General features: G+C 38.4%; 2 pseudogenes; both read left to right on the top strand.

Annotated features, from left to right (window-relative positions):
• LOC139977391 (uncharacterized) lies at positions 1 to 5,877 on the top strand (annotated as a pseudogene).
• Positions 5,878 to 6,891: 1,014 nt separating this feature from the next.
• On the top strand, positions 6,892 to 8,895 carry LOC139977389 (uncharacterized; annotated as a pseudogene).
• The last annotated feature ends 7 nt before the right edge of the window (positions 8,896 to 8,902 follow it).

Genomic DNA, 8,902 nt, shown 5'->3' with positions numbered 1-8,902 from the left:
ATGGAGAGTGTTGGAGCGGGTGCACCTCCTCCTAAAAGACCAAGAGGAAGACCTTCGAGTAATCCTCCAGCGAAACGAGCTTATAGTCTCGATCGGGCCAAACGTGAGGACACAAGAGTGTACCTTTTTGTGATTCTTTTCCTTCTTGGGTACAACAAAAGAAAGAATTTGAAACTTCATCTGGAGATGGTGAAGCTGGAAAGAAGTCGTCGCATGCGGAGTTTGCAAACCACCTACTGAAACATCACAGCGACAGACTGTGTCGTTTATGTAAAAGGTACGATTTCTAGATTCACACATTACCAAATGATTAGGCAAGTGCATTACTGCAAATTTAAATAAAAAAGTAAGCAGTTGTCCCATGAATGATTGGGAGTACATCACAGTAAAGAAAGGTTTGGGTTTGGCCTAGCTTCTGTGACTATAGGTTAGGGCCCATAGGCTTACCTAGCTTTATGATGGATTATAGGCTATACTAGGCCCCAAACAACTGCGAAGCTATATATGCTAAGTGTGAATATGTATTCAAGAACCTGCAGGCAAGATGTGTATCTAGGTAATTGTTGTGATATAAATTTTCAGGGAATAACTCCTTCTCTATTCAAATATGTAAATTGAATTACAGTTGAATTGATACACGGAACCGCGTATATGTTCAGATACAGCTCGAATGAGCATAATTCATCTGGATGTATACTCGAAAGTAAACCTGTACTGTACTTGAAGAACCAAATTTGAAGGTCTAGGCACATACTAAGAGACACAGCAGTGCTGGGTATACTGTACATTATGTTAGCGGCTACACCAAACTGAGGTAATATGCTTTAATGAGTAGGCCTATTCATTATTGGTTGCAGTTTTACCAATTCCACCCTGCACCACCAGAACAATCACAAAATATTTAATCCAATTAACGCACAACTTCTCACTCAGTACTGTTATAAAAAAAAAAAATCACCAAGTTTAGCAAAGACATTCAAATTTAGAGAAAAATGGGGAAAATAAAGTACTAAGGTAAGAGCTAGATGTCCATTATCACTTATCCAAACCCTAAACACTAATCTAGGCCCATATTCCAAAGAGAACCTAATTACTATGCTTTTTATTTTACTCTGAACATGATAGAGTCTTCGCAATACCTATTCTGTGACATATGTAGACTGAGAACACTGTGTGGGTGGTAAATGGGTTATAGTTATTTTGTGATTTTAGAGGATGTGTATGATTCTGTTTTAAGATTGTCCATCATTGATTAATTATTAATATCGGCATTGTGAGCTCGCTACCTAAATTTCCAGACAAATATTGCAATTATTGGACTTTCACAGTTTTACACACCATGTACTAAATAGAGTTCATTAATCCTTGGCAAACAGGAATTTTGACAATGGTGTAGCCACATTTTAAGTTTTCTTTGAGGTGCAGTCTAGCCTGCAAATACTCAATAAAGTAGATTAATATTTCAATATGGCTATACACACAAATGATCCTACAAAGATTTGAAAATTCTTTAGAACTTTAAAAAAACTAGTAACACATCAACAATTTTGTTTGTGAATACCTATAGCTGGCTACTTTAGATAAAAGCTGTTGTACATGCAGCTATTGCAGTATGTATTACAAGCCTATATTCGTATAGGTAGCTCGTTTTTCTTACCTTCGCATGATCTAACCATGCTCTGAACTAGCTGTGAATCATCTTGTGAAATAATTATACTTTATCTGTTTTTTAGATCATACCAAATTTCAGTGGAGACTCAAACAAACAAAGATGATACACTACTAGATACAAGCACAATTGGATCTGCAGGTAGTTACATGTTGGATAATAGTCATGTTGAATATGAGATGCACGTAACGAGACTTGCAATATATTTGGTCTCCAACAAGTTTGGCATTTTCAATGTATAAACTATTGAGGGAAAAGTAATTGCATGTACAACTCCATGCTCAAATGTACCCTTATGGATACTAATACCAAATAATATCTGTAAAATACGACCAATGCTCCATTGAGGAAGAACTAAAAGTCAAATACATTCATCCTGCTCCTGCTCAACATGAAAACATTTACATAAAATATAATTGATCAGTAACAACTTTAATGCCAATGTTCCAGGTGTATGATTTGTACTATGTGGAAGCGTGTATTGCCGGCAGACCAATTCTATTACTAATGTTGCATTTTCAGAAGTCTCTGTTAAGTGTATTTTACTATAGATACAAATGTAGTCACAAAGTATATGTATATGTATGTATGTATGTATGTATGTATATGTATATACATGCATGTATGAGCAAAAGGATCCAATGACAGAATAATTAAGGTAACAGTCAACAGTATCCTATACGTTCAAGGTCAAACAAACTACTTGTGTAAGGTTTTTTTTTATCCCAGTAGTATATATTTGTATGATCACTGGTTTTGCTAACATTCTTTCTTTTTCAAGAGCCCTTTGGTGCCCTTAAGTGTTTCTCTTTTTCTACTGTGCAGCAATTGTTGTGTTATTTCTCTAAGAACAAAATGACCAATTAGTTTATAAGTGAATTTGTTTTTTGGAACTTTCTATACAGGGAATGATGATAGGAAGAGAATGACTTCAACCCCACATTCATCAAAAGCCAGAAGACAACCTGTGGAACACTACATGCCATCTCTTATTGTGCAACATCTTGCTGGACCTTCAAATCAACATGAAGACATCATGGAAGGGTGCACTGAAGAGTAAGTTAGTCTCTGGTCTACACTGTCTAGCCTGTATCATATATCCTTATAAGTAAAGTCAAACCATGTGAGAAAATGAATACTTAGTTTAGAGTACATGGAGCCCTTAGAACTTGATTTACAAAATGTCTAAACTTTCAAAAATCTTTCAAATTGTTTCACTTATTGTTTGGCTCTGTAAGAATTAAATTCTACAGGAAGTCATGGATGTTGAAAATTTTAAATCTTAGTCTAAGAATCTGTTAGTTTTGCAGCACCAATGTTATAGCTAGTAGGATAGGTATCAAAGATGGAATCCCTTCCTCTTGTACAGTACTTCATGTGGGATGAGGGATGAATTAATTGTTGTCCACTCTCTAACCAGAAGATTGCCCCACTTGACCAAAGTGAAAACCTCAAGTACCTATACAGTAGGATGATTTTTCCATAAATTTTATTCTTTATTTAGCAGATCAGACCTAAGTGACCTAGAAATAGAAGATGCTTTGGACAGTTACAGAAGTGATGATGCAACTTTTGGAAAGAGGTATGTGAAGAAAGCATATCATAAGTTGACTCGGGTGTTTATCTATTAGCATCTTCTTCTCTAACAATACTTGAAATAAAAATAAAATATATGCAACTTCACTGGAAAACATATCTGAGAGAAGACAATTCAAGTTTAATTTCAATGAAGAGTTTAATGTGCAGCTACCCCACCCCCCCCCCCCCAATATTGTATATTGAAGAAAAGGACAGTAAAACAACCATATCAACAAAGTCAATTGTTTAGTAAAAACAATATTGTGATAGGGATAAACATATACAACTTGTGCAGAGTAGTTGTTGCAGTTCTCAGCTTCTTTCACTTCTGCCCTTTATCTCAACCACAGGAAGGGTAGCATAAAGAAATTGGAGAACCCACACTGGGATTAGTTACAGCTGACTGATTCTTTACAATTAGCTTACTGTAATAAGTATCTTACACCAATATTCTCAGGATGAAGTAATTCCTTCCTGTTTATCGAACCCACAATAGACTCGAAAGTCTTAACACCTAGCTGTGTGTAAACATGGTAAGATGGGTCTGAAGCTGGTATTACATGAGAAAATAAATACTTTGGCAATTAAATGTATCTTCCTGAGAAAGACTGTCTGAGGAAATCGTCTCCTACCAGTGGTGAAAAGTAAACAAGAGGACAATAGCACAGAGTTGTATATGTTATTGCCAGCGAACACTGATTTAATTGAACAAAGTCATCATTGACTGCACAATCTGATAATCAGTGCACTTGGTCTGATGGGTGGGGGGGGGGAGACTTCTCCCCCACAATACATTTGTGCCCCCTAAAATAAAATGGATTGGGGAGTATATGAAGTATTTCGAGACTGAAATTTGTAAGGTTGTTGAATATTAATGCACGTGTATATCTTTGTCATTCATCACGGATATACAGACAAATGTCTGTGCCCTACCAGTTCCCCCCTCACTCCTCCAAGTGGAAAATCATTGCTACATATGCCACTGCTGGCAATGTGTTCTTTGAAGTTAACATGTCATACTATGCATTTTTTTGGAACCAAATTTGGACCAAAACATGCATGTAATAGAAATCTGACCATACAGCTTCAAAACCATTTTTGAGATTTATGAGAGAATTGATAGAAATGTTTATTGTTTTTCACTATGGTTATTGGTTCCTTCCATCAAACTCTTCCTGTGAAGTTATATTTCCACAGACCAGATGATGAAGAAACAGCAGAGTCAGAGGTTTTCCATTTCGATACCGGGTCATGTGACCAAATGCTGGAAGACGAGTCAGTTGATCCACATTCAGGAGAAACCTCGTCTGATGAAATTGACGATGCAAAGTGCATTGTATCTCTTAGAGAGATAACAAAATTATTGCAAAATGTTTATGGTGCAAATTGTTCAAAATGCAGTGACAAACTTATTTACAGCACCAATCCCATATGTACTGCAGTTATTTTTAAGTGGAGCTGTAGTAATGGCCATGTAGGTGTGTGGCATTCACAGCCACGCTTTTCAAATATGTTTTCAGGTAACATTCAGTTCCCTTCAGCTGTTGTTTTATCTGGAAATAATTTTTCAAAGATGGCTCTCTTTTTCAAATTTTGTAAAATTCATTTTGTTAGTTCCACTACTTTTTTTCGAGTCCAAATACTATATGTTTCACCGTCTGTAAAAGACGGCGGACTCACCAGAGCAGTTTATTTGAATCTCTGAAGGAGCAGCAATTGTGTGTTGCAGGTGATGGGAGAACAGATTCACCAGGGCATTGTGCCCAATATTGTACTTACAGTTTCATGGACACCAGTGGTTCAAAAATTCTGCATGTAGATGTTGTTGATGTTCGTGAAAGAGGGGGTAAGAGCACAAACATGGAAAGACTAGCATCTGAAAGAGGGCTAGATTACTTAATGGGAAATGTTAATGTTACTGAGGTTGTAACAGATGCCCATGTCCAGACGACAGCACTCATCAAAAATTGTGAGAAATATGAAAATGTAGAGCACAGCATTGATGTATGGCATATTGCCACAAATTTTGTTAAGAAGGTCATTGGACTTTCTCAAATGAAGGGTAATGAAGACCTACGTTTATGGATACCAGCCATTCGTAATCATTTCTGGCATTGCTCAAGGGAATGTACTGATGATGTGTTAAAACTGAAGGCATTGTGGTGGTCAATTCTACTTCATATAGTCAATGAACATGACTGGGTTCATAGATGGATCCATTGGTAAGTGCCAGCATAGGGAACTAGATCCATCGGAGAGGAATAAACCATGGCTCAAGAAAGATTCTCCACCTCATGCTGCTCTCAGAAAAGCCATGACAAACAAACGATTATTGAATATGTTACCATATTACAAGAACTTTAAGCATACTGGTAATCTTGAATCGTTTCATAACCATATGTTGATGTATGCTAGTAAACGATGTTCATATTCATTTGAAGGCTATGTAACAAGAATGCTGTTGTCTGCTATTGACCACAATTATCATTCAGACAGAGAATATGCAGCTCCTAAGGATGGAGTGTCAGGTTACCGGCAGAAATATAGTAAGAGGACAAGAAAGTGGGCACCTGAACGGTTGAAGGTTGCAAAGGATTATGGTTACATCCCCAACTCATGAGAAGAATATTTTCCATGAGAGCCACAACACCAGGGCATCTTTCACAACATGTCTCTTTAGCATCAAATAATCCGCTCCTTCTGCAGTCAAATATAGCGAATGTTCCAAAGCCCAGTATTACTCAATAAGCCAGTTCAGAGTTGTTACTGCGCATGTGTGATCTCTCCAGGTCATAGGTCAAATGGGTAGTTTGGCGAGTAGTGTACATACGGTGTAAAGGGATGTGGTGAATATTTAGCAACATATATCACACTTCCAACCGCATAACCACTTCCTGGCCCTTTCCAGCCCCGTCCTCCTATGACAAGCCAGAACAATGCCAGTTGCCCAAATATTTCACCATATATAAGCAATCAGTTGAATGCCTCGATTCAACCCGAGTTCCTGACGTAAAAATGAATCAATGCACTGCGATTACGCTCCGTTTCGTTGTGGGGATTGTGAATGAAAGCTGTTTGCTTTATCGGTAAGTAAATTTGGTTCACGATGGAAATGACTTTAGGATAGGATGAACATAAATAGACAGAAATTAACCTGTTTTAGACTACATACATTGTTAGGTCAGAAAAAAACAACGGTAATGTAAAAGGGGAAAAAATCCACGAAGTGTTCACCTACTCGATTGATACTTTGATAGCTACCGTGACGGCTGTTCTGAAACTGTGAAAGCTAGGCATAGGCTACTACTAGTATTAACCTTAGGCTATACCAAATAAACCGACGTACAGTAATGACCTAGCGATGTTAATTGTTTGTCAGGGGTTTTTTTTCTTTATTGAAACTGACGTGCTTTAATACAGATAAAATATCCCACACGTGAAAAAAAGTACAAATTAACAAAAACGTGGTATCTCACAGTCAGACTTATTAATTTATTTCTTATATTAGGCTATCGTCGCTAGCCTAACTCAACATAAGTAGGGGCCCCCATCCTAATGCAGGTATGGTCGATGATCATTGTAACGTTATCGGTACCTTCTTTAACTAACATTGTTTTCACTTTTGTTTTCATCTTCAGGTGGGAATGGTGAGATACTGTTGCAATGCAGGCTGTACGAATAACTCTAACCACATCCTTAAATGGAATAAAGAATTCTGTACATTACACGACCGCAAATATGGGCAATGCTTCTGCCTCCCACCATTCCAATTGATAACTTTTCCTACTGAGAGGAAAGACCCAAAAGCCAGGAAGAAATGGGTCAAAATTGTGAACAGGAACAACCATGATGGCAGCAACTGGCAGCCCACATCGTACGACCGCATATGTTCAAAACACTTCAAAGATGGGAATCCAACAGTACAAAATCCATACCCATCGCTTCATTTGGGATAAAAGGATTTGCCCGCAGCGAAAAAAGTTAAAACGAGAGTACCTGTCTATGAAAGGCTAGCCCTACGACCACCACAAGAACCTTTGAAACCTCCTTCTCTGCAGGGTGAAGAGCCAGGTACTTCTGAGCCACCACATGGACACACACCAGATCAAGACCACAACTACTACTTTCAGTGCCAGTGCAGCAAAGGGTGTGAGTGTGATGGATGCATCAGTCTTCATAAAAAAGTTCTTAATCTGCGCCATGAGCTATCGGAGCTCAAATCTAACCAAAAGGTAATTGTGAAGGGGAAGAAAACTGATGTATCTGTCGTAGACACCATTCTTAAAAATGATGCCAATGTGAGACGGTTCACTGGATTGCCAAGCAAAGCAACATTTAATGCTCTGGTTAATCAATCATCTCTCTCTCAGTGCAAACAGGATGCAGTACTGGGTTGGCAAGAAACGAACCATCACCCCTTCATATCGACGCAGAAAATCTGGGAATAATTGGCCCCTTAAAACTGGACCACTGAGGAAACTGAGTTCAGAAGAAGAATTTACCATTGCCCTACTCAAACTCAAACTAAATTTATCCATATACTTCCTTTCTTCTCTTTTTTTCTGTGTCCACTAGCTTACTGTTACAGATTATTAACACCTGGGTCAAGTTCATGGAAATGGAATTAAAACCTTTCATATTTCGGCCAGACAAGGAACTGGTGTTGACCCATATGCCAGTTTCAATGAAGAAGAAATATCCATCTCTTAGGTGCACTATTAACTGTACCGAAGTTTTTATAGAAAGACCACGGAAGTTGGATCTTCAAGCCATGACATGGTCTGACTACAAGCACCACAATACAGTTAAGTTTCTGGTGGCAATCTCTCCGAATGGAATGGTGTCATTCCTGTCAAAAGCATGGGGAGGTAGAACCTCAGACAGGGCTATTACCAGGGAGTCTGGATTTTGGATTTTTGAACCTGATAGATCCAGGGGATGTGATTCTGGCAGACAGGGGCTTCACCATGAGAGAGGACCTCCTGCTGCGTGGAGCTCACTTAGATATACCACCCCCGAGTAAAGGCTTAGAGCAGATGACCACAGCAGATGCTCTGAAAACCAAGAAGATCGCTAATGCCAGGATTCATGTAGAAAGAGCGATCGGCTGGATGAAAACCTTTCGTATCTTGCAGGAGACCTTGCCTATCACGTTGGTGCCACTAGTTGATGACATCATAACCATATGTGCTGCCATTGCAAACATGCAGCCGCCATTGGTAAAGTGAGAACCATAGACCCTATAGATCAATGGATGCTAGTTACTTTAAAATGCTTTTAATAATTCATTCAACAACCTTGGTCACAGATGAAGCCTGTTTATTGCAATGGTCTATAGGAATCGTGTGGTAGTTGATACGGTTGAAATATCACTTTTGCAAGTTAGCATTTTTAATACCTTCTAGTACACACTACATCAATATTCCAGGCATTATTTCCTTATGCAAATTCCTTTTGCAAATTCCTTTTCTTTACCTAAGTTCCTTTTGCAAATTACACCCAGTAACATTCAGAGACTAGTTTGTGTATGGACTGAGGGGGGGGGGGGGTTCAAAAAGTTTCATCCCGGTCTGGCTTTGTCCAATATAATTCCTTTGCTTATGACTTATGACAATTGTGCAGCAAAAAGAGTTATGAGCATTACCAGTTGATCAT

This window comes from Apostichopus japonicus, chromosome 12, assembly GCF_037975245.1.
Source record: "Apostichopus japonicus isolate 1M-3 chromosome 12, ASM3797524v1, whole genome shotgun sequence".
NCBI classification, from domain to species: Eukaryota; Metazoa; Echinodermata; class Holothuroidea; order Aspidochirotida; family Stichopodidae; genus Apostichopus; species Apostichopus japonicus.
Note: the sequence above shows the minus strand (reverse complement) of the source record. Positions and strands in the feature narration are given on the sequence as shown.